Here is a 27,086-nt window from a genome sequence, read left to right on the forward strand (position 1 = left end):
TTTTGTCTGTATATTACCTGCCTTATCATTCCAAGGTTTTAATGATTCATACATAGCTTTCAAATAAAACTTTTGTTTTGGTTTAAAAAAATAACCTACCAAAAGAGCATTAGAGAAATTGGAAGAGTACTGTTCCTCTTTATTTCACCAAGATCCACTGATCAAGCTTTATAAGAAGTACATAGAGACGGAATGGGAAATTCTCTAATCTGTGTTTTCTAATAAAATTTGATTTTGATGCAAATGGAAAGGTACATTTTTCTGGCTGCCACTTCAAGTATCTCTCCCAAAAACACATATAAGGGGAAATAAATGTTCACTAAATCCTTAAGGGGTTGACAGATTTTAATAAGAGCTTAATCAGAAACAGGCATACTAAAGTAAGCTCTTCTTAGAAGAATTTAACATTTAAATATTATGATTTTCTTTCTAAACTTCATCAACCTGTACATGGTTATACATTAAACAAGATGACCCCATGACCAGCCACCCTTCCTTTGCTTCTTAGACCTCTTTCTTGCACTTTGTCCTGACATATATTTATAAGCCATATATCTCTGCCCATATTAACCTAGAACCAGAAACTAAGTTGACACTAATATTTAATTTCTATGGTCCTTATAGAATGGGTTTCTTTTTAGAAATCCGCCTCTCTTTGCCCTCTCTAGTCCTAAACCAACACATTGTCACCATAAAATTCTGAGGAAGTCCTAAAAACCTTATCTTGCTATCACATTACTCTCTCTAACAAATATGGCCACTATGAAATTATTACTCTGCTCTGTAAAGCTGACCACTGAAGAAACCCAGATCTTGCCTCAGGGAGAACATAGGTGACCAGAAGTGGCTATATGTATAGCCCATGGACACATGGTTGGATTTAATTCCTGTCCAGCTTCCTATTAGAGAGTTAACCAAAATCAGCATCTTTGCCGCATTCTGGCAGCCCTCTGATCCTGGGAAAGAAATACCAGGCTGGCCAGTGGGTGTGATCAGCTCACCCAGCCACCCTCCTGGAAGACCACATAGGCATGAATCCAATGCTCCCTGAGGCATCTAGTTTACCACAGACATGGAGTCGAGGGTTGTGGAGTGCTCTGAATAGAGAAACAGAAGCATAGTATCACATGGGTCCAATTCTTCTCAGATTACCTTACACAAATGGCACCACTGTTCCATACTGGTCCCAGCCACTTGAGAAGGGTACAGACAGTTTTGGAAAACGTGCTTCTGGAGACGAAATCTACACCTCGTTATGCAGGGACTATCTCTACTAACCAGATAGGTCCAGGTGCCAGGGTTGTACTTAGAACATTTTACAAAAGGCATTCCGCAGGGGAGGCCCCTAAGGTGTAGGACCCAAAGCATGAGTCAGCTTGTTGAGGTCTCTGGGCAATGAAATTGCCACTACAGTGGGAATGAGATCATCTGTTTTATTTCCTATATGTTCTTGTGCATTTGTTTTCATCCTTATCCATGTCCATAAATACATATCTATGTGAGTAAATACATGTACACACTTATGTAAATATATATGTATATAATATTTATATATAGTTATGAGTAGATACAGACATATGCATTATATTTAATTATTTATATTATATATAATATATTTCTATATCAAACACACAAACACACACTTGTAATTATATATTTAATTCACCTACCAGGGTAGAAAGAATTTAAAATAGTCCATTGTTAATTCTTTGATGATCCTAATGTGAAATAAGCATAATATTTAAGTATATTCACCAGTACACATTTGTCATAGGAAAGCAAAGAACATCTTTGTTTTACCAAGCAGTTAATGCATCACATTTCAATTAGCAACAATTGTTCTCTGTGGTATTGCAGTGCTGAATTCCAATACTTAGTGAACCATTACCTAGTGAACCATTTAATTCCTTCACTGACAATTATCACAGAGGTAGGTAGGTATGCAAAAAATGCAAAATATTCTAATTGTTGTTTTTAGTCCAATAATAATTAGCTACTGTGTTACAGAGATCAAAATACCGTATGGCTTATTTTTTTGCTCCTGGCTGTAACAATTACAAATATAATTTCTTTCTAATTTGAATCTACACTCATCTTTTTTATCTGTTTTTTGTGTACTTATGCTATTAAATGTATTTTATGTTAAAATCAATCAAATATGGTATATTTTCTATGTTTTAAATGAAATTATTATTCACAGAGATAGCATGAGATAAAATGTTCCTTCACCTAAGCCTATGAAGTTTTATAAGTATAAAACTTAGATGTTCAGACTCAGTGAAATGGACATATGAAAAACGTCATTACCTACAGGTCTACCCTTTAAGTATCATCAAACATTCTGCTTATGAAGTGACATTGGCTTGAAAACCTTCTATATCCTCTCCCATAACTGAAATGTAATCATAATCTTTAAACACCATTTTGAGAATTAAAGGCAAAGAAATAATATTTTCCTAGAGCAGCCCATTACACTTTACAAAAGCAAACAGAGCTGTAGTTAATCCCCATGTTCTTTAATTTACCTTTTCTTTTTTAGAACTATTTTTACTCCTTATTCCTTCATCACCTGAACTGATACATTGAATCTTATGAGAAAATAAAAACATCTCCTTACCATTCATACATGAATTTACTAGCCAAGGATTTAGCCACATACTACATTGAGCTACAAGCACCCTCCACTGAAACTTATAATTTTGCTTTTGTGTTTTGTTATTTTTATGAGTGCATTAATGAGTTTTAAAAATATATTGTCAATGGTAAATCAATAGAGCAAAATGGTGTGTTTTATTGTGTGAATATAATTCAGAAAACTATCAATATATCTATTAAAATTAATATTATAAAAATGTCATATATGTTAACCTCAAGTTTACCAAGTACTTTCTAGGATATTAAAAAAAATCACACTGCTTTATTATGTAATATATGAGATCCAGTTTCCTAAAACTACATTTACTCATAATTTTAAAAAGTTCTGATGACTCCCTATTAACTATGGAATGAAGAGAAGAAAACTCCTTAGACTAAGATTAAAGGTCATTTGTAATCTGTGAATTTGTTTCATTTCCACCTGCTCCTGCTCCTCAATATCAATTGTTTTCCACCCACATCTGTGTATAATAATTCTCACTTTCAAGATTTCTTCCATACTTTCTCTTGGGTATGTAGCCTTATCCTCTCCTTTACATTTTCCTATAATTTTCCCTTAAGAATTTTGTCAAATGTTAAGTCTGAATAAAAGCTTTTTTTTCTACATTTACTGAATTTGAAGTGTTAATTTGTCTTCTAATTTGCTCTAGTATTCATATGTATTTACTATTAATTTGCTAAGTTTTAGTTGTAAATATGCATACTAATTTTGCAATTAGATTGTCATCTTGAGAGGAGATAGCATGACTGCTATATTTTATTGTATACCATGCCATTTTGTATCACATTTTACAGTCATATATTTTTATTTAGCCATAGAGCTTCAAAAATGCTAAGAATATAGAAGAATCTAAATTAAAATTTTATTGACTGATTGCCTGTCATGTGAATTAAGCACTTAAACATTTTGCACATATAAAACTCATTGCTCAACTTTCTTGCTGTGTTCATAATGGAAAATTTTGGTGAAGAAAATAGTCAATGGTGTTAAAGAATATGAAGGGTCTGAAATTATACTATGTTTGTAAACTAGCAAGTTAACCGGACACAATTTCATGAATGCTGGCAGAAAACACAAGCCTTTAATACAGAACAACCAGAAGAAGCTCCATGATTGCATTCATTCATCTTGTCCCAAATTGCACAAGAACATACAAAGGAGGCCAAGTGATGCCTGTACATCCAAAGAGTTGTGTTACAGGAAAAGAATCTTGAGTTCAGGATACCTATATCTTTCATAATGGGCAATAATCTCGCCTATCCCAAATCCAGCAACAGACACAGTTTTTGTCTTCCAAGGGCACAAAGCAACCCTGCAATTTGCTATACAAACATACTTAAAAATAGAGACTTAAAAAAAGGAAGTCATTGTCCCTACTTGCATAATGTGCAGAAATATGAGAATTGCCTAAATAGGACTGGCCCAAAAGAGAAAAGGAGCCAGAATTCAATATAGGTTGCTGTAGGTCATGCCAGCTAAAAAGTCACACAAGGTTATGGCTTCTTTCGCCTTTCTTATTGTAAAAATGGAATAACCAGATTCCATCTTTCCACGAGGAGGTACCCTACCATGTCTCCCCACTACCACGACCACCACCACCATCTCCTTTTCCCCCTCTCAAAGCTGTCAGAGTCAGTGATAAATTGACCAATTACTTGTTCTCGTAATTCTTTTCCACTATCACCCTTCCATTTTACTAAAGAACTAGGGACTATGTACCTGTATAACTTGAAAAACATTACTCATTACTCTTTCTTTTCTCATGCAGCTGAGCTAAGATATACTGTCACATGCCCCAAGCCAAACAAAGCTAGTTCTAGACTTGAATCATTCAGGACAATAGTCACTAGTTATATGTGGCTATCTACAATTGAAATGTGTCTATTCATATGTGCTGCTGAATCACACACCAAATTTTAAAGACTTAACATGGAAAAAATGCAAAATATTCCATAATAAATTATTTTTTATAATTAATTATTTTTTTAATTTAAAAAATTAAATAAATAATTTAATAAAATTAAATAAAATTAATTTTTTACTGAAATTATATTATTTGGGATATATTGGGTTGGATAAAATATATGCTTATGTTTACTTTTTAATGTGTCTACTACAAAATTTAAAATTAAAAACATGGATCACATGTGTGGCTCATTTTATACTTAATTTGTATAGCACCATTCTGGAGATAGTGCACTGAAGATGTCTGGTCTAACATACTGTCTCTCTAAATACATACTTGTTGGCATCAGGCTTCATTGGGCCTTTATGCTCAATTATTTCAGAAAAAAATGGGTGATCTATACAGGATATCAAATTTAGCTCCTCTGCCTTCCCCTCCATGCTAAAAATTAAACAGAGCTTAGCTTAAATTTTCATACACCTTTTGCATGCCTTTGTTATGCATCATTTGGTAAGAGGAGACTATTTGTGATGAGTATTCATTGGTTCCTCAGTGGTTATTACAACATAAAGTTGATGTTGGGGGCAGTAGAATAGACAGCACTGTAGAGTTTTAGCATTTATTCACTTTAAAAGACCTTTAGTTATTAACAAATGGCTTAGTTGATTCTGAATTCTAAGTGAATTGATTAGCAGAAATGTTAGTCTAGTCTATAAGGGAGGTAATTAGTTACACACATTCAGAGTTCATTTTATTTTTTCCCTTCTGAATTTTTCTAAATTGTGCCTTTTTAATTTTGACAGGTATAATGAGAGTTTAATTGTAGTTGTGGGAGTTTTTGTGCTTTATTTTACTTTGATTTTTATGCTTTTGCATTATTTGGATTGAAATGGAAGAGTTCACACAGGAATTGAGATATATATATATATATATGTATATATATATCTTAATAATAAGGCAAAGAAATATATCTTCTCAGTTCCCTTTTTAGCTAAATAAAAATGATTTAAATAAACTTCTTAACTAATAAAGAGGGTATGTGGACTTAGATGATTCTTAGGATTTTGGTCTGAAACACAAAGCTTATCTAATATTTCATTATTCAGAATTAAGTCATACAATTGCATCTGTAGTGATTTGATTTCAGTCTAATTCTGTCAAGCATCTCTTAAAATGTGTTTACCTTATAAGTTTTCTGTCGCTATATCTTATACTTAAAACATGAAAAAGACATGAAGATACCACCCCTAAGAATGGGAAGATTAAGACTCTTGACAGAAACCTCATTTTCATCATGTATTTTCACTGAGAACCAGATGATCTTCAAGGGTCTAAGAGCAGAGACGTTGGCCCTTCTGCCCAGGTAATGCTACTGCTACTTCATTTCATATAATTTTTGTGGATCCCTTATCTATATTAAATGTACCATTTTCTACTGTCTACAGAAGAAGTTGACTCTAAACTGGGTGAGAAATAGATGTTAAGGAAAGGGTGGTAATTAGTTGTGGCCATCTAAAAAATGAACTTCATGTCTTATTTATCATGTAGTTTGTTGATTATATTTCTTCTTGCAACATTATAGGAGTGATAGTATACTTGTAATAAAATACTGTGTTTCTCAATTGTTTGACCAAAGAAAAATACTTATATAAATCATTAGTAAAACAAAAAATGGGGAAGAGGAACATCTAATGGCAATAAAATTGAGAAGTATAGAAATCTTGATACACCAAAGCTTATATTAAACACATATACTATCAAATTCCAGTTTATGTGAAAAAAATGAATGTTCTCTAATCAGACTTTACGGATTGAGAATAAGCTTTATTTAGTTTTAAATGTTTTCCTAAACAATGATTATCTTTTTTTGTTTTGTTTTGTTTTGTTTTTTGGGTTTTTTTTTTTTTTGCGGTATGCGGGCCTCTCACTGTTGTGGCCTCTCCCGTTGTGGAGCACAGGCTCTGGACGCACAGGCCCAGCGACCATGGCTCATGGGCCCAGCCGCTCCATGGCATGTGGGATCTTCCAGGACCGGGGCACGAACCCGTGTCCCCTGCACTGGCAGGTGGGCTCTCAACCACTGCACCACCAGGGAAGCCCAACAATGATTATCTTGATGTGATTAAAACTTATAGGCAGAATTGAGCTAACTTTTTCAGAAGGTGAATTTTCTCAAACATAAAATATGAAAGTAAATATTAGTAAGGATCAAATAATCAATTTCATGTTAAAGTCAACACATTATTAGGAACCAGAATATTTTACTCTCATCACAGAAATGAGTATTATTATTTTTTTATTACAAAATGTATTTTTATAGGGGAAAACCTAGAATAACCTATCATTTGTTTGCATCATCAAGTGAGAATTGGACTTTTGAAGTATGACCACACCAACTGGTTTATGAGAGACAGTTCCAATTTATGCTATTGCCCTCTAGTGACTATCCATAATATCTTCTTTCATTCTCAAGAGATTTGAAATTACCAAAATCAAGTGGATTGAAATTATCTGGTTCTGCTGGTTTTGGGAGGATCAAATCTGTGTCATTTAAATAAAGTAATCTACTAAGAAGACTGAAAATCAAACCTTCATGGATTATTATGACTCATTAAGAATTCAAGACAAGTTTGGAGGAAAATCTATTTTACTTAAGTCAGTGAGCAAATGAATTTTAAAAATGGGACAGAGAGGGTAAACAGGAGGTGGCAGAGGAAAATTCCAGAGGCATAGGGCAGACATCTGCCATGGTTTTAATTGAATTCTCAATGCAAATTTACATGGGCAAGCCAGGATCATTTAAAGAATAAATAGAAAGAAGTAGCTCCTTTGGTCTTTGCTGTTCTTCTTCTCAACAAATTAATTGACTTAAAAAACCAAAACTAAACTAATTTGGCAGCAGCTGAACAACATCTGGGGAATTTCATTTTGGCCACAATTTAAAGTAAACCAAAGGAAATATGTAAACATTATAAAAGCTATGCAGCATGATGCTCATATTGTCGGAAGAAATTATTTAATTGATCTCAAAAAAGTTTTAAACCCTGAAAACATATTTAAATTGTAAGCATGACATTTTTAGAGGCGCACTGACAAACCAACTGTGTTTATTTGGAATTTCTAAATACAATGACAATGGCATTTTTTTTTTCTTTTTTTTTTTTTTTTTGTGGTACATGGGCCTCTCACTGTTGTGGCCTCCTCCGTTGTGGAGCACAGGCTCCAGACATGCAGGCTCAGTGGCCATGGCTCACGGGCCTAGCCGCTCTGCAGCATGTGGGATATTCCTGGACCGGGGCACAAATCCATATCCCCTGCATCGGCAGGCAGACTCTCAGCCACTGCACCACCAGGGAAGCCCAACAATGGTATTTTAAACCATAAATTTTAACAAAATGTATGAATTAAAATCATGTCATATTATTATGAATGAAATGTTTGTGTATCCTTTAAATTTATATGTTCAAGTCCTAACCTCTAATGTGAAGCATTTGGAGATGAGACCTTTGGGAGGTAATTAGGGTTAGATGAGGTTATAGGGGTGGTGCCATAACCATGGGATTAGTGCCCTTATAAGAAGAGGAAAAGCATGTGAGTACACAACTAGAAGGGGGTGGTTTACAAGTCAGGGAGAGGGCTCTCACCAGAAACTACTGCTGTCATCCTGATCTTCGACTTGTAGACTCTAGAACTGCAGCAAATAAATGTTCATTGTATAAACCATACATATTCTTATATATAATGACCTGCTGTCATGAACAAGTGTACCATGTGGTTACAGACAGCCAAATTTTAGGATAATTATGTTGTCATTTCATAGTACCAGACTTCATTTCCTTAAAAACAAGATTTTTATCAGTGAAATCTATTGATAGTAGATTTCAACAGCTTATGAAACAACCACTTACTCATAAATTGAATATTTTAAATATAGGAAAGCAATGTTATAGATGGAAATTCTAGGTAGACTGGAAGAATGATTAGAATAATGAATCATAGAATAGCATTCGATTAAATATGTTGCATGAGACTTTTTTTGGCTTTGTTTACATAAAATATTGCATTTCCATTTTAAGTGTGTTTATATTGATTTCAAACTTACTCTTGAACTCTGCGTCATGTATATGCTTGAAGTCTGTATGAATATTCCATAAGATTATAACCATAGAATATTGGTCATTGGTATTAATATAAAGTTATATGGTATATATATATATATATATATATATATATATATCCTTTGACTGGAACTTCATAATATAGCACTGATTTATAATAAATAGCATTCTTAGCTAACACAATAGGGTGATTCTTATATTATACTCCCTGCTCATAAGTATCAATACTTTCCACAATGTGAATGGAGGTTCCCAGTCTGTGTTTTGTGTATTCTAACGTATATTACCAACTTCTTGCTGGATGATAACAATCTTCTTAAAAGCACCTCAATTCATAATTTTTAGTCATTTTAATCACTTTTGTTTATAGTACTCCAACTGGGTTAAGAGCATGGGCCCTCTAAGTCATATACCTCTGTGGGTCTCTATAATTGTGTTCCGTATTTGCACGAATAAGACCTTAATTCTGTATCTCTCATGAACCTTGAAAACAAGATGAATTATCACCATTCCCTCTCACTTTGACTCTTCTCAATTATACTGATCTCAGGGGGACTCGGCCTGCAGAGGCTCCAAGCAGGGTTTCGGTTCCTGGCCAGTGATTGAGGTTGGGTCTCGATGGTGAGAACACTGAATCCTAGCCAATAGATCATTGGTCAGTGACAAGGCCCTGGCCCTATGGCTTTGCAGAGAAATAATTCCCACAAAAATGGAAACTAATGAAACAACTAAAGTATTTATTAAGGGAAGAAAAGAGTATGCGTGGTTAAATGCATGGGAGGGCTCAGAGACAGAGCCACACCCTCATGGCAGTTTGAATCACTTTTATGGGGCATTTCTTCCAGGTTTCCTTTAGCCAATCATTTTGATTTGCCTCGTTCAAAGTCCGTATTTGGTATAGCTCAGGATTTTCCCATGTATGCGCACACATCTCTTAGCTGAGATGGATTCCAGAGAATAGGCCTATGGGTAAGTGAGCCTCAGTTGGCATCAGTTATCATCACTCCCCTTTTGACCTCCAAGGAGCCCTTCTGCATATGTGTAGTTGAGGAGGTCTCCTGACTTCGAAAATGAAGAATATGTGGTGTCTTTTCTTCTATCTGGGCAGGGCCCAGCCTCCTCTCTCAATTGTCCTGTTATTCCTGTCTCGGAGTATCAGTTTACAAAGAACGGACTCAAACCATTTGCCCTGGGGTCCCATCTGTCTCCTGCTTCAATACCATTTCTTCACAAATATCTTTCCCAATTTTTTTTTGGTAGAATAGAGGGACATCAGAAAATTGTATGGTTAGTGAATTATATATTTATGCATTACATCTGAAGCCTTTGTGTCTCTGTTTTGGAGAAGGGAAGAAACTGACTTTTCTTTATGAACACTGCTCTTGCTAAATTTGATTATTCATCTTTCTTTTCTAATTCCCCTCTAATGTCACCTGGGATGAGGGGGATGGGTGGGTGGTAGTGAAGACTATGCTGAAATTGTTTCTCTCAGCCAAATTGGAGGTATTTGATGGTGTGATTCCTAGTGACTAAGGTTCTTAGCTATTGATCTGACTTGACATTTTCATCACTAAATTCATACCGACATACAGTTACAATAACTTTCAAGTACTAATTTTATAATCTGAATTTTTGATACTATAATAACTATAATTTTACTTAAATATTTTTTTCTTAATAAATACATGGGATTATTGCATTTAACATAAGATTCTTTTTGATTTTGTGGTTTATACTTGTATCACTTAGGGTCCCAATGGGAAAGATACATCACATTCAATTTAGGTAAATGAGGAGAGTCTAATAAAAGGATTATTTACAAACTCATGGGCAGGATTTAGGAAAACAACAACAAAAGGACAGTGCATTACCCCAAGACTAGAAGCTACAAGGAGCTATTACTAACACTAGGCCTAGAGGGATAAGGAAAGGGAGAAAACAATGAAGATAGCTTTTATAAGGAGACATTTTGTGGTCTTTGTTAGGTATAGCAACAACACATGAAAGTTATCAGGGAAATTCAGGCAAACAAATAACCCTTCCCCACTCCCTTCCCATTTCCATATTTCCTGCCAGTGCCTCCCACTGGTCAATATACAATAGCAAGACAGAGAAGTCAACTGTTGATGTGGTCCATACACAGTATCCTTTCATAAAATATAGGGAGCAAAGAGAAAATATTCAGCATAATGAAGATATTTTTTTTTCCATTTGATTTTTTCTGTTTGCTTGAAATTCTTGAAAAAAAATCCATGCTTTAAATGGTACATCGATATGTGTACTTAAGATCATGATGGTGAGTGTGGCTTCTGAAAGGCTAAATTTAATGTTGGATTACATTCAAAAGAACAAATTCATTTACTTACATTGAAATTCTCTTTGCTTGTGGACCCTATTATACATCTTCAAATGGGAGATTTTCAAATGAGAATACTGTGGATATTTGACTTTGGACTTTAGTATCAATGACCAAAAATATTCCTTTATTGTTCATTATTTCATAATTGTTTACCAGATTGATCCTCAACTTAAATTCCTACAGTTCTGTTTGGTTATATTTGTTTAGTTAGTTCTTACCAATTTGCCAAGATCTAAGTAGGTCAGCCATATCTATCTTTTCTTCCCCATACTTTATCTCTCACTCTGTTTCCTTCAAGCATGTTCTTAACTACTTCCCAGATACCTGGTGTCCTCATTCACCTTCTGACTACCTAGAATTACTGACTGGTTGATTCTGCCACCACAGGGTCACTCATCCTATTTAGTCCTAAATACTTGCAAAATACTATTTCCAGAGGATAATAAACGTTCACTATGGTATCAGTATAAATGTGATTAACTAGACTTTAAATGGAAACCTTTTAAAACTATACTAATCCATGGAAATATTTCTTCATATATCAGCTTCTAATAATAACATCACAACCTACTGTTTTTATTGAGCGAAAAGAGGCTAGTGTCAGTAATTTGTGCTTGGTATTTTACTATTGTCCTTGCCTGTTTTCTTGATGACATCCTCAACCCTCATGTACTTTAGATCTTCCTAATGTCTCATTAAATGCAGCTAGATTTATAGAAAAATTTACTGAGTCTAAAGTTGCATTTTGATATAAGAAAATGCCTTTAGGTCATATGTTTTGGGTATCAAATGCAAATGCTAGACAACAGCAGAATTTTTCTTCAAAATATATATTTTTTACATTTTATTTAATCTCTCATATTCCTATGTGTTTTTTTCAGAGAGCTCTGAGCATAGATGTATCATTTGTATCTAAGAAAAAACTATATAAGCATCAGCTAATAAGTTAAGGTCCCAGTCAAGAGTAGGTCATATATTCTATGTAGACATCTTTTTGAAGTATTTCAAGTACAGGATAAATAAACTTAGCAATCCCAATTGGATCCTTCAGAGATAAGATACATGTCTTTTTTCCTCTCTTTGATAGTTAGAAAACCTGAAAATTTGATGACAAAGAAAACACATCTAGTCAGGTGTCCTGCAAGGATTGGAGTCAATGTATTTTCTCCTTTAATATATGAACAGGATCTAACACCGAGCATTTCATATTTTCTCAGGAGAACACACTAGAATAGTGCACATTAACTTCTCAACTACAGTTTCCCTACTTTTGTTCTGTGTGTTTTGAGCTGTCAAATTAGTGACTTGGTTGTTTTCATCTCTCACTCTGGCCTTCCATTGCCTATCCCTTGATTTCCCCAGTTTTTGGAATTTTTCTTCCCAATTTAATTTCCCATTCCCTCTGGAATCTATTAACTACTCCAGAAACAAACAAAAATATTATCTCTCTTAGAGTATAAATCCATGTTAACTTAGTCACAATTATTTATGTCTCTCTGAGGCATTTAAATGTTCATAAAGAACTCCTTGGAGGGTGGCAGATATTTGAAAATCATTTAAAACAATAGCTGTTTTTTGTTTTTTTTGTGGTACGCGGGCCTTTCACTGTTGTGGCCTCTCCCGTTGCGGAGCACAGGCTCCGGACGCGCAGGCTCAGAGGCCATGGCTCACGGGCTCCGCCGCTCTGCGGCTTGTGGAATCCTCCCGGACCAGGGCGCGAACTCATGTCCCCTGCATTGTCAGGCGGACTCTCAACCACTGTGCCACCAGGGAAGCCCACAACAGCTGTTTTTGAGAAGATTATATTCAACTTTGAGTAACATCTAAAATAAGGTATAACCTAATTTGGCTAAATTATTTGTGGTAGAAAATATTTAGAGTTTTGATGAAAAATAGCCAGTGAAGAAACCACAGAGGTAGGAAAAGAACCATTATTATGAGGGAGGATTTGCTGTGAAATTTTTAAAATGGCAAAAAGCCACAATAGCAAGAATGCAAATAAACAGGTTTACTTGAAAAGATGCTAACTTTGAGTGCAAGAGATTTATGTTGTGGAAAATAAGAAATAAGATTGAGAATCTGGGTTAGAATATAAAAGACTTTAAATGCCAAGATCCAAAATTCTTCCTTGTTTTGCCAGGAAATAAGGAGTCATTGCAAGCTGTTTGTGGAGCAAATGTGATAATGAAAGTTGAGATTGTACTAAAGGTAGAAACAACTGAGGTCATAGATATTATTAAAGAAAATATCAGTAGCTGTAGAACTCACATAAGATGTTGAGGAGGATATCCATATGAATGATAAATATACAAATATTTTATGGGCAAATCAATAAGATTTGTTACTTCTCTAGGCTATACAATTTGAAAAATAATAGCTATAATTTAACTCTGAAGTTGAAAAATTGGGGAAATTTTGAGAGATACAGAAGTTTTCTGGGAGAAAAGGCAAAGAACAACAAATTTATTTTGGATAAGATAGTGAGGCATAGTGATTTATACAATTCCTAGGATATTACTGCTGTACAAGTATAAAATAAATAAATCTATAAAGGCATTTGCAGGAGAAAGAAATACGATTTTTGATATTGTGAGAAGGCAGGGCTGCAAAAACATGGATTGGGAAATTGTCCACATGAAGTTAATCAGAAGTATTAGTTAAGCCAAAGAATGATAAAACCCAGAGAGAGTCTTTGGCATAGTGGACCTCATGAAATATTTCTAATTAGTAAAAATTTCCAATGCCACTCAAAAGATGTATAGAGATTAAGTAATTTCATATTCTTTTCTACAAGTAAAGATGATCTCAATATTACCTTCATAAAGTGGGTATAAAGATTTTTTCTGTATTCTGTTATCTCTCCTTAAACTTTTTTATTTTGTAAGGTTTTTAGATTTACTGAAAATTGGAAAGGTAATGCAGAGACTTCCCATAGTAGCATATTATATTAGTATGGTACATTTGTCATGAATAATGAACCAATAATGATAGAGTGTTATTAACTAATGTCCATATTCTATTTAGATGTCCTTAGTTTTCTAACCTAAGGTCCATTTTTCTTGCCTAGGATCCCATTCAGGATACGATATTACATTTAATCATCATGTCTCTTTAGACTCCCTTTGTTGTGAGTTTCTCATACTTTCCTTGTTTGTGATGATCTAGAGAGTTTTGAGGAGTTCTGGTCAAATATTTTGTAGACTGTCCCTTTATTTGGAGTTTTCTAATGTTTCTGTTATGGTTAGACTCGGGTTATGTGTTTTTGGGAGAAATTACACAGAGGTAAATTTCATTTTTATCTCATCATATCAATCTGGCTTTATCGTTGATGTTAAACTGGACCACTTGGCTGTGGTAGTGTTTTGGGTTTCTTTACTGTAAAGTTATTCTCATTTCCCCCTTCTCTATTTCTTCCTAATTTTCTAATTGTTCACAGATATTACTTATCCAATTATGATTTGGAAGATAATATACTCACAAGGATCCACAATTTCTTACCACTTACCCTCCAAACAAATGTGCAAGGTATATAGATGCTTTAATAAACAAAATTTTAAAACTTACACTTTGTGAGGTACAATGCTGGGAATATTGAAAAATGTGGGGATAAAATGATTAAGCACACAGACGCACACACACATTTTTCTAAAAACATATTTATCCCTGAATCAGATTTAAGATTTAGGAAATAGTAAGGTGTTTCTTAAATTTATCTGCACATTGATTAACCTGATGAGCACTAAAAAACACTGATGGCTGGGGTCCACCCCAGGGATTCTTATTTTATTGATCTGAGATTTCTCCTGAGAAGCATGGGATGAGGGGAACAAGTAAAAATCTTGCCTGGTTATTCTAATATACAATCAAGTTTGAGGTCCACTAGCCTGCAGCAATTAACTAATTAACCATGATCAATTTGCCTTATCAGCTGTGATAACAGTTAGCTACAGCCAAGAGTTAATTAATTACAGGGGCAGGAAGGATTGCCTTATTTAATTATTCTATTAACAACACTTTGGCTCAATCAAGGGTGGATATAGAAGACTCCTTAACATACACTTTAATACTTATGTAAAAGAAAGAAAGAAAGAAACAAAGGAAGGCTTTAAAACTTTGCTTCTTTTACTAAAAAAAGTGGGAAAACCATAAAACCACTGTTTTGAGAGAATTTGAAATACAGAACAATTGATAAAAAGTAGCATGCCTCTTATGAAAAACAGAGATTTTGTGTACACATGAGAAAAAAACTGAAAATAATAATTAGAGAGGTAGGTGATGTCTCACTGATACCCATAAATGGTGTGACTTACTACATACATCCAAAAAACTTATGCAAAAATATAAATCATGTCAACTTTTGATACTCTTATTAGCACAAGATAATGTTATATGAATAATGTGTAGGAAAAGCTAATAAAGTGTGACTTTATATACATTTTAATTATTGTTAGATTGATATGAGAGGCTTTACAGTAGTACAATATATACCAAAGATTTCAAACACTCTTGGGAAAAAATGCTGGCAGATATTGAAGATTTTATATTTTTTACCAGAAAACTCTCTTCCTGTTCTTAATTGAATGGTAGGATTAGTATTTGAAAGTAGCACCCTTTTGTTGACAATAGTTATCAGTCTGAGCTAATTCAGCTTCATGCAGTAGCAAAGCATCCTTAGACAACATGCCAATACAGGTCTTAATTGTAGTAGCAAGTGTTTATACATCCATTACTTCTGACGGATAAGTGGATATCTTGGCAAACTTTGTTTCCCTATAGTTTTCAGACATTAAAGTTAGGAATGATTATTTTGCAAGCTTGCTCCTCTTTTTTTTTTTTTTTTTTTGGCTGCATTCTGTCTTTGTTGCCGCGTGTGGGCTTTCTCTAGTTGTGTCGAGCGGGGGCTCCTTTTCGCTGTGGTTCACAGGCTTCTCATTGCAGTGGCTTCTCTTGTTGTGGAGCATGGGCTCTAGGTGCATGGGCTTCAGTAGTTGTGGTGTGTGGGCTCAGAAGTTGTGGCTCATGGGCTTCAGAGCACAGGCTCAGTAGTTGTGGCACACGGGCTTGGTTGCTCCGTGGCATGTGGGATCTTCCTGGAGCAGGGCTGAAACCCTTCCCATGCATTAGCAGGTGGATTCTTAACCACTGTGCCACTAGGGAAGTCCCAAGCTTGCTCCTCTTATTTGCAAGAGCTATCAATGTAAAAACACACTGGAGATGAAACTAAAAATTGGAATGTATTTGTTTTTATTATTATTTTCTGATTAAAAATTGAAATTTTAGAGCTAGTTTTACTAAAGCTATACAATTTAAAATATATAATGTTGCTCTCAGTCCAAGATTACTGACACCACACATATACACCCACAAACCTATTTTCAAATGTATTTCTTAGGTTAATGAGAAAATAAATGATTTATGGACTATTTGGAAATAAACTACATTGAGAGCACTGCATAATAAAAACAATATTGGACTAAGAAATAATTTTGAAAATGAGGCATTTTAAAAAATTACTAGAGTACAAGAAAAAGTGAAAATAACAAATAAGCTTAAGAAGCAAGAAGAGATCATAGGCCAGGCAAAGGGGAAGATAGAGGAAGAGTAAGACATGGAGATCACCTTCCTTCCCACAGATACACCAGAAATACTTCTACACGTGGAGCAACTCCTACAGAACACCTACTGAATGCTGGCAGAAAACCTCAGACCTCCCAAAAGGCAAGAAACTCCCCACATACCTGGGTAGGGGAAAAGAAAAAAAAAGAAAAAACAGAGACAAAAGAATAGGGACAGCACCTGCACCAGTGGGAGGGAGCTGTGAAGGAGGAAAGGTTTCCACACACTAGGAAGCCCCTTCACGGGCGGAGACTGCAGGAGGCAGAGGGGGGAGCTTCGGTGCCGTGGAGGAGAGCACAGCAACAGGGGTGCAGAGGGCAAAGCGGGGAGATTCCCGCACAGAGGATTGGTGCTGACCAGCACTCACCAGCCCGAGAGGCTTGTCTCGGACTTTGGTCGGAGCACAGGGAGAGGACTGGGGTTGGCTGCGTGAACACAGCCTGAAGGGGTTAGTGCACCACGGCTAGCCGGGAGGGAGTCCGGGAAAAGGTCTGGAGCAGCGAAGAGGCAAGAGACTTTTTCTTCCCTCTTTGTTTCCTGGTGCGCGAGGAGAGGGGTTTAAGAGCGCTGCATAAAGGAACTCCAGAGACGGGCACAAGCCACAGCTAAAAGCGCGGACTGCAGAGACAGGCACGAGCCACGGCTAAAAGCACGGACACCAGAGACGGGGTGAGACGCTAAGGCTGCTGCTGTCGCCACCAAGGGGCCTGTGTTCGAGCACAGGTCACCCTCCACACCCCTCTTCCGGAGAGCCTGTGCAGCCCGCCACTGCCAGGTTCCCGGGATCCAGGGACAACTTCCCTGGGAGAACGCATGGCGGGCCTCAGGCTGTTGCAACGTCATGCTGGCCTCTGCCGCCACAGGCCTGCCCCGCATGCCGTGCCCCTCCCTCCCCCCAGTCTCAGTGCACCAGAGCCCCCGAATCAGTGGCTCTTTTAACCCTGTCCTGTCTGAGCAAAAAATAGACGCCCTCCAGCGACCTACATGCAAAGGCGGGGCCAAATCCAAAGCTGAGCCCCTGGGAGCTGTGAGAACAAAGAAGAGAAAGGGAAATCTCTCCCAACAGCCTCAGAAGCAGCGGATTAAAACTCCACAATCAACTTGATGTACCCTGCATCTGTGGAATACATGAATAGACAACGGATCATCCCAAATTGAGGAGGTGGGCTTCGAGAGCAAGATGTATGATTTTTTCCCCTTTTCCTCTTTTTGTGAGTGTGTATGTGTATGCTTCTGTGGGAGATTTTGTCTGTATAGCTTTGCTTCCACCATTTGTTCTAAGGTTCTATCCATCCCTTTTTTTTTTTCTAAATAATTATTTTTTAATTTAATAACTTTATCATACTTTTTTTATTTTACTGTATCTTCTTTCTTTCTTTTTTCCTTCCTTCCTTCCTTCCTCTCTCCCTCCCTCCCTCATTTCTTTCCTTCTTTCCTTCTTTTCTTCTTTCTTTCTTCCTTCCTTCCTTCCTTCCTTCCTTCCTTCCCTCCTTTCTATTTTTCTTTCTTTCTTTCTTCCTACTTCCACTAATTTTTTCTCTCTACTTTTCTCCCTTTTATTCTGAGCCATGTGGATAAAAGGCTCTTGGTGCTGCAGCCAGGAGTTAGTGCTATGCCTCTGAGGTGGGAGAGCCAACTTCAGAACACTAGTCAACAGGGACCTCCCAGCTCCACATAATATCAAATGGTGAAAATCTCCCAGAGATCTCCATCTCAACACCAGCACCCAGCTTCACTCAAAGACCAGCAAGCTACAGTGCTGGACAACCTATGCCAAACAACTAGCAAAACAGGAACACAACCCCACCCATTAGCAGAGAGGCTGCCTAAAATCATAATAAGTCCACAGACACCCCAAAATACACCACCAGACGTGGAACTGCCCACTAGAGAGAAAATATCCAGCCTCATCCACCACAACACAGGCACTAGTCCCCTCCACCACGAAGCCTACACAACCCACTGAACCAACCTTAGCCACTGGGGACAGACATCAAAAAGAACGGGAACTACAAACCTGCAGCCGGCAAAAATGAGACCCCAAACACAGTAAGATAAGCAAAATGAGAAGACAGAAAAACACACAGCAGATGAAAGAGCAAGATAAAAATGCACCAGACCTAACAAATGAAGAGGAAATAGACAGTCTACCTGAAAAAGAATTCAGAATAATGATACTAAACATGATCCAAAATCTTGGAAATAGAATGGACAAAATGCAAGAAACATTTAACAAGGACCTAAAAGAACTAAAGATGAAACAAACAATGATGAACAACACAATAATTGAAATGAAAAAGACTCTAGATGGGATCAATAGCAGAATAACTGAGGCAGAAGAACGGATAAGTGACCTGGAAGATAAAATAGTGGAAATAACTACTGCAGAGCAGAATAAAGAAAAAAGAATGAAAAGAACTGAGGACAGTCTCAGAGACCTCTCGGACAACATTAAATGCACCAACATTCGAACTATACAGGTTCCAGAAGAAGAAGAGAAAAAGAAAGGGATTGAGAAAATATTTGAAGAGATTATAGTTGAAAACTTCCCTAATATGGGAAAGGAAATAGTTAATCAAGTCCAGGGAACACAGAGAGTCCCATACAGGATAAATCCAAGGAGAAATATGCCAAGACACATATTAATCAAACTGTCAAAAATTAAATACAAAGAAAGCATATTAAAAGCAGCAAGGGAAAAACAACAAATAACACACAAGGGAATCCCCATAAGGTTAACAGCTTATCTCTCAGCAGAAACTCTGCAAGCCAGAAGGGAGTGGCAGGACATACTGAAAGTGATGAAGGAGAAAAACCTGCAACAAAGATTACTCTACCCAGCAAGGATCTCATTCAGATTTGATGGAGAAATTAAAACCCTTACAGACAAGCAAAAGCTGAGAGAGTTCAGCACCACCAAACCAGCTTTACAACAAATGCTAAAGGAACTTCTCTAGACAAGAAACACAAGAGAAGGAAAAGACCTATAATAACGAACCCAAAACAATTTAGAAAATGGGAATAGGAACATACACATAGATAATTACCTTAAATGTAAATGGACTAAATGCTCCCACCAAAAGACACAGATTGGCTGAATGGATACAAAAACAAGACCCTTATATATGCTGTCTACAAGAGACACACTTCAGACCTAGAGACACATACAGACTGAAAGTAAGGGGATGGAAAAAGATATTCCATGCAAATGGAAACCAAAAGAAAGCTGGAGTAGCAATTCTCATATCAGACAAAATAGACTTTAAAATAAGGACTATTAGAAGAGACAAAGAAGGACACTACATAATGATCAAGGGATTGATCCAGGAAGAAGATATAATAATTGTAAATATTTATGCACCCAATATAGGAGCACCTCAATACATAAGGCAAATACTAACAGCCATAAAAGGGAAAATCAACAGTAACACATTCATAGTAGGGGAATTTAACACCCCACTATTAACAATAGACAGATCATCCAAAATGAAAATAAGTAAGGAAACACAAGCTTTAAATGACACATTAAACAAAATGGACTTAACTGATATTTATAGGACACTCCATCCAAAAACAGCAGAATACACATTTTTCTCAAGTGCTCATGGAACATTCTCCAGGATAGATCATATCTTGGGTCAGAAATCAAATCTTGGTAAATTTAAGAAAATTGAAATTGTATCAAGTATATTTTCCAACCACAACGCCATGAGACTAGATATCAATTACAGGCAAAGATCTGTAAAAAATACAAACACATGGAGGCTAAACAATACACTACTTAATGACAGAGTGATCACTGAAGAAATCAAAGAGGAAATTAAAAAAAATACCTAGAAACAAATGACAATGGAGACACAATGACCCAAAACATATGGGATGCAGCAAAAGCAGTTCTAAGAGGGAAGTTTATAGCAATACAGGCCCACCTTAAGAAGTAGGAAACATCTCGAATAAAAAACCTAACCTTGCATCTAAAACAATTAGAGAAAGAAGAACCAAAAAAACCCCAAAGTTAGCAGAAGGAAAGATATCATAAAAACCATATCAGAAATAAATTAAAAAGAAATGAAGGAAACAATAGCAAAGATCAATAAAACTAAAAGCTGGTTCTTTGAGAAGATAAACAAAATAGATAAACCATTAGCCAGACTCATCAAGAAAAAAAGGGAGAAGTTTCAAATCAATAGAATTAGAAATGAAACAGGAGAAGTAACAACTGACACTGCAGAAATAAAAAAGATCATGAGAGATTACTACAAGCAACTCTATGCCAATAAAATGGACAACCTGGAAGAAATGGACAAATTCTTAGAAATGCACAAACTGCCAAGACTGAATCAGGAAGAAATGGAAAATATGAACAGACCAATCACAATCACTGAAATTGAAACTGTGATTAAAAATCTTCCAACAAAGAAAAGCCCAGGACCAGATGGCTTCACAGGCGAATTCTATCAAACATTTAGAGAAGAACTAACACCTATCCTTCTCAAACTCTTCCAAAATATAGCAGAGGGAGGAACACTCCCAAATTCCTTCTACAAGGCCACCATCACCTGGATACCAAAACCAGACAAGGATGTCACAAAGAAAGAAAACTACAAGCCAATATCACTGATGAACATAGATGCAAAAATCCTCAACAAATACTAGCAAACGGAATCCAACAGCACATTAGAAGGATCGTACACCATGATCAAGTGGGGTTTATTCCAGGAATGCAAGGATTCTTCAATATACGCAAATCTATCAATGTGATAAACCATAATAAAAAATTGAAAGAGAAAAACCATATGATCATCTCAATAGATGCAGAGAAAACTTTTGACAAAATTCAACACCCATTTATGATAAAAATCCTGCAGAAAGTAGGCATAGAGGCAACTTTCCTCAACATAATAGAGGCTATATATGACAAGCCCACAGCCAACATCATCCTCAATGGTGAAAAACTGAAAGCATTTCCACTAAGATCACGAACAAGACAAGGTTGCCCACTCTCACCACTCTTATTCAACATAGTTTTGGAATTTTTAGCTACAGCAATGAGAGAAAAAATGGAAATAAAAAGAATCCAAGTCAGAAAAGAAGAAATAAAGCTGTCACTGTTTGCAGATGACATGATACTATACATAGAGAATCCTAAAGATGCTACCAGAAAACTACTAGAGCTAATCAATGAATTTGGTAAAGTAGCAAGATACAATATTAATGCACAGAAATCTCTGGCATTCCTATACACTAATGATGGAAAATCTGAAAGTGAAATCAAGAAAACACTCCCATTTACCATTGCAACAAAAAGAATAAAATATCTAGGAATAAACCTACCTAAGGAGAAAAAAGACCTGTATGCAGAAAATTATAAGACACTGATGAAAGAAATTAAAGATGATACAAATAGATGGAGAGATATACCATGTTCTTGGATTGGAAGAATCAACATAGTGAAAATGACTCTACTACCCAAAGCAATCTATAGATTCAAGGCAATCCCTATCAAACTACCACTGGCATTTTTCACAGAACTAGAACAAAAAATTTCACAATTTGTATGGAAACACAAAAGACCCCGAATATCCAAAACAATCTTGAGAACAAAAAACAGAGCTGGAGGAATCAGGCTCCCTGACTTCAGACTATACTACAAAGCTACATAAATCACGACAGTATGGTACTGGCACAAAAACAGAAAGACAGATCAATGGAACATGATAGAAAGCCCAGAGATAAACCCACGCACATATGGTCACCTTATCTTTGATAATGGAGGCAGGAATGTACAGTGGAGAAAGGACAGCCTCTTCGATAATTGGTGCTGGGAAAACTGGACAGGTACATGTAAAAGTATGAGATTAGATCACTCCCTAACACCATACACAAAACTAAGCTCAAAATGGATTAAAGACCTAAATTTAAGGCCAGAAACTATCAATCTTAGAGGAAAACATAGGCAGAACACTCTAGGACATAAATCACAGCCAGATCCTTTTTGACCCACCTCCTAGAGGAATGGAAATAAAAACAAAAATAAACAAATGGGACCTATTGAAACTTAAAAGCTTTTGCACAGAAAAGGAAACCATAAACAAGACCAAAAGACAACCTTCAGAATGGGAGAAAATATTTGCAAATGAAGCAACTGACAAAGGATTAATTTCCAAAATTTACAAGCAGCTCATGCAGCTCAATAAAAAAAGAAAAAAACAAACCTAATCCAAAAATGGGCAGAAGACCTACATAGACATTTCTCTAAAGAAGATATACAGACTGCCAACAAACACATGAAAGAATGCTCATCATCATTAATAATTAGAGAAATGCAAATCAAAACTACAATGAGATATCATCTCACACCAGTCAGAATGGCCATCATCCAAAAATCTAGAAACAACAAATGCTGGAGAGGGTGTGGAGAAAAGTGAACACTCTTGCACTGCTGGTGGGAATGTGAATTGGTTCAGTCACTATGGAGAACAGTATGGAGGTTCCTTAAAAAACTACCAATAAAACTACCATATGACCCAGCAATCCCACTACTGGGCATATACCCTGAAAAAAGCAAAATTCAAAAAGAGTCATGTACCAAAATGTTCATTGCAACTCTATTTACAGTAGCCCAGAGATGGTGACAACCTAAGTGCCCATCATTGGATGAATGGATAAAGAAGATGTGGCACATATATACAATGGAATATTACTCAGCCATAAAAAGAAATGAAATTGAGCTATTTGTAATGAGGTGGATAGACCTAGAGTCTGTCATACAGAGTGAAGTAAGTCAGAAAGAGAAAGACAAATACCGTATGCTAAAACATATATATGGAATTTAAGAAAAAAAAAATGTCATGAAGAACCCAGGGGTAAGAAAAGAATAAAGACACAGACCTACTGGAGAATGGACCTGAGGATATGGGGAGGGGGAAGGGTGAACTGTGACAGGGCGAGAGAGAGGCATGGACATATATACACTAACAAATGTAAGGTAGATAGCTAGTGGGAAGCAGCCGCATGGCACAGGGATATTGGCTCGGTGCTTTGTGACTGCCTGGAGGGGTGGGATAGGGAGAGTGGGAGGGAGGGAGATGCAAGAGGGAAGAGATATGGGAACATATGTATATGTATAACTGATTCACTTTGTTATAAAGCAGAAACTAACACACCATTGTAAAGCAATTATACCCCAATTAAGATGTTAAAAAAAAAAAAGAAGAGATCATAGCAATACATATCAGAAAAAAATTGAAGAAAGGAATTAATAAAGATGAGAATAATCAAAACAGAAATTAATAAAGTCTATGCTGGATTGGAAAATATATATATATGTTTTCAGAAAAGGTAACATCAATCACTAAAATAACAACTTATAAAAGATAGAGAATTTGAGAGGGCCAATACCACAGATGAATAGAAAACATTAAAATATAAATTTGGAAATATTGATTAATATTTTTATTTGGGGGGAATCTTGGTTAATATTTTTATTTGGTGGGATCACATAGCATAAAATTACTCAAGAATAGGCACCGAAACTCAAGGGACAATTTCATAAAATTAAAGATACTTTAAAGGCTATCAAAAATCTACCCCCCAAATAAGGAAAATGTATTATAATGCATTCTAACAAACTCAAAAATTATGTCCTACAATATATAAACTTTTTGAAATCATAACAAAAGATAACTTTTCAACTCAGTCTTTGAGTGTAGGATACCACTAATACCTACAATTGGACAGGATAAACATAAAACTAATCTGTAGCCAATGATACTACAAAGTATCATTTACTTTTAAATTAAAGCCTTAGCATGTAAAGCCTAATTACAATTGATTAAGCATAATGTATCATGAGTAAGTAGAGCTTGTCCTAGGAATGTGATAACCAATAGATCAACTAAATATTCTCATAATTAATTGAATAAACTGAATAACCCTATGACTTCACAAGTCAACAATTAAAAATAATTTTATAAACTATAACATTAATCTGAGATTAGAAAACAAATTAAGTACAAAAGACTATTGAATTATCTACTCTCTCTTCTCTAACTTCAGTGAAAACTCTCAAATCTTTCCAATGCCTTTTTTGTGTGTGTGGTTCTTTTTTTTTTTAATTATTTGAGTATAATTGCTTTACAATGTTGTGTTAGTTTCTGCTGTACAGTGAAGTGAATCATCTATATGTATACATATATTCCCTCCCTCTTGGACCTCCTTCCCCCACCCCATTCCACCCATCTAGGTCACCACAGAGCACCAAGCTGAGCTTCCTGTGCTTTATAGCTGGTTCCCACTAGCTATCTATTTTCCACATGGTAGTGTATATATGTCAGTCTCAATCTCCCAATTCACCCCACCCCCCTTCCAACCCCCCATGTCCACATATCCATTCTCTACATCTACATCTCTATTCCTGCCCTGCAAATAGGTTCATCTGTACCTAGATTCCATATATATGCCTTAATACATGATATTTGTTTTTCTCTTTTTGACTTACTTCACTCTGTATGACAAACTCTAGGTCCATCCATGTCTCTACAAGTGACCCAGTTTTGATCTTTTTTACAGCTGAGTAATATTCCATTGTATATATGTACCACATCTTCTTTATTCATTCATCTGTCAATGGACACTTAGGTTGCTTCCACGTCCTGGCTATTGTAAACAGTGCTGCAATGAACATTGGGGTCCATGTGTCTTTTTGAATTATGGTTTTCTCAGGGTGTATGCCCCATAGTGGGGTTCCTGGGTCATATGGTACTTCTATTTTTAATTTTTTTTAAGGAACTTCCATACTGTTCTCTATAGAGGTTGTATCAACATACTGTTCTCTATAGAGGTTGAATCAATTTACATTCCCACCAACAGTGCAAGAGCGTTCCCTTTTCTCCACATCCTCTCTAACATTTATTATTTGTAGATTTTTTGTTGATGGCCATTCTGACTGGTGTAAAGTGATAACTCATTGTAGTTTTGATTTGTATTTCTTTAATAATTAGTGACCTTGAGCATCTTTTCATGTGCTTCTTGATCCTCTTTATGTCTTGTTTGGAGAAATGTCTTCTGTAAATAAATTTTACAATGCTATGCAACAAGCATAACTAGGAACATTGCCTTCTATATGGATTCATATATAATCACTTGTTAAAAAATAACCGCATTTAAGTCTTCTGGAATGATTGGCATTTTATATGAAAAAAGATCCGTAAATAATACTGCAATAATATATATTATAAATAAAATTTTATGTTAACTTTTTGATAAATATATTAGTGATCTGAGATTTTAAAATTAGACATTATATATACACAGAAAATTAAAAAAATATAGAAAATGACACATTTCAACAATTAAAAAGTATCCTTACATTCAAAATTAATATAATTTTTAATCAAGACATGACCTAGAAGAAAGTACTTGCAGGGACTTCCCTGGTGGTCCAGTGGTTGAGACTTCACCTTCCAATGCAGGGGGTGCGGGTTAGATTCCTAGATGGGGAGCTAACATCCCACATGCCTCGTGGCCAAAAAATCAAAACATAAAATAGAAACAATATTGTAACAAATTCAATAAAGACCTTAGAAATGGTCTATATCAAAAAATCTTTAAAAATAAAAGAAAGTACTTGCAATTTGTATTTTGAAAATGATAAATATCCATAACATATAGTAAGTTCCTTCACATAAACTACAAAAGGGCAACTAAATAGTAATATATACATAGAGTATAACACTGTATTTCAGAGAACAAATGTAAAAGACTACTATGCTCTTGAAAATAGGTTTAAACTTTTATAATGTTGAGAAAAATATACATTTTGAAAAAGAACTAGATGTTTTTCACTGAAGACCATGTTTCACAAAAAGACCATGTTTTTCACTGAATTTGAAAACATTTAAGCCAGCAATAGTATCTTATCTTTAGGGCATGTCATAAGGCAAGGTGTGTGTGTGTGTGTGTGTGTGTGTGTGTGTATTTAGGTAAGAGTTTATATGTAATTCATTTTCTAAAAAAGGATCTAAAATATTATAAATCAAATTGATAACAATTATCTATGAGTCAGGGGGGATTTTGAGGATAAAAGATGTTTATTTCCTTTATTTGTTCAGTGCAATTTTTAAAAGCATGTAAGCATGCAATATATTTTAATTAAATATTTAAAGTAAATATATCAGAAAACAACTTCTTGATTTGTCAAAGTGTAGTTTTCAAAATATAAGAACATGATTCTCATAAGAATACGTAACAAACATGTCAAAGATTTTATTCAACTCACTAATCAAAGATTGAACAAGTAAAATTGTAATGCTGATTCCAAGAGCATTTGAGAAACAAAAGTTTATTAGCCCATCAGTAAATGCAATAGAAAAAATGAGTATTAGAAAAAGATTGCTGTTAGATATAATTGGTTAATATCCTCCATTAAAA

This window comes from Stenella coeruleoalba, assembly GCF_951394435.1.
Source record: "Stenella coeruleoalba genome assembly, chromosome: 13".
In the NCBI taxonomy this organism is placed as follows: domain Eukaryota; kingdom Metazoa; phylum Chordata; class Mammalia; order Artiodactyla; family Delphinidae; genus Stenella; species Stenella coeruleoalba.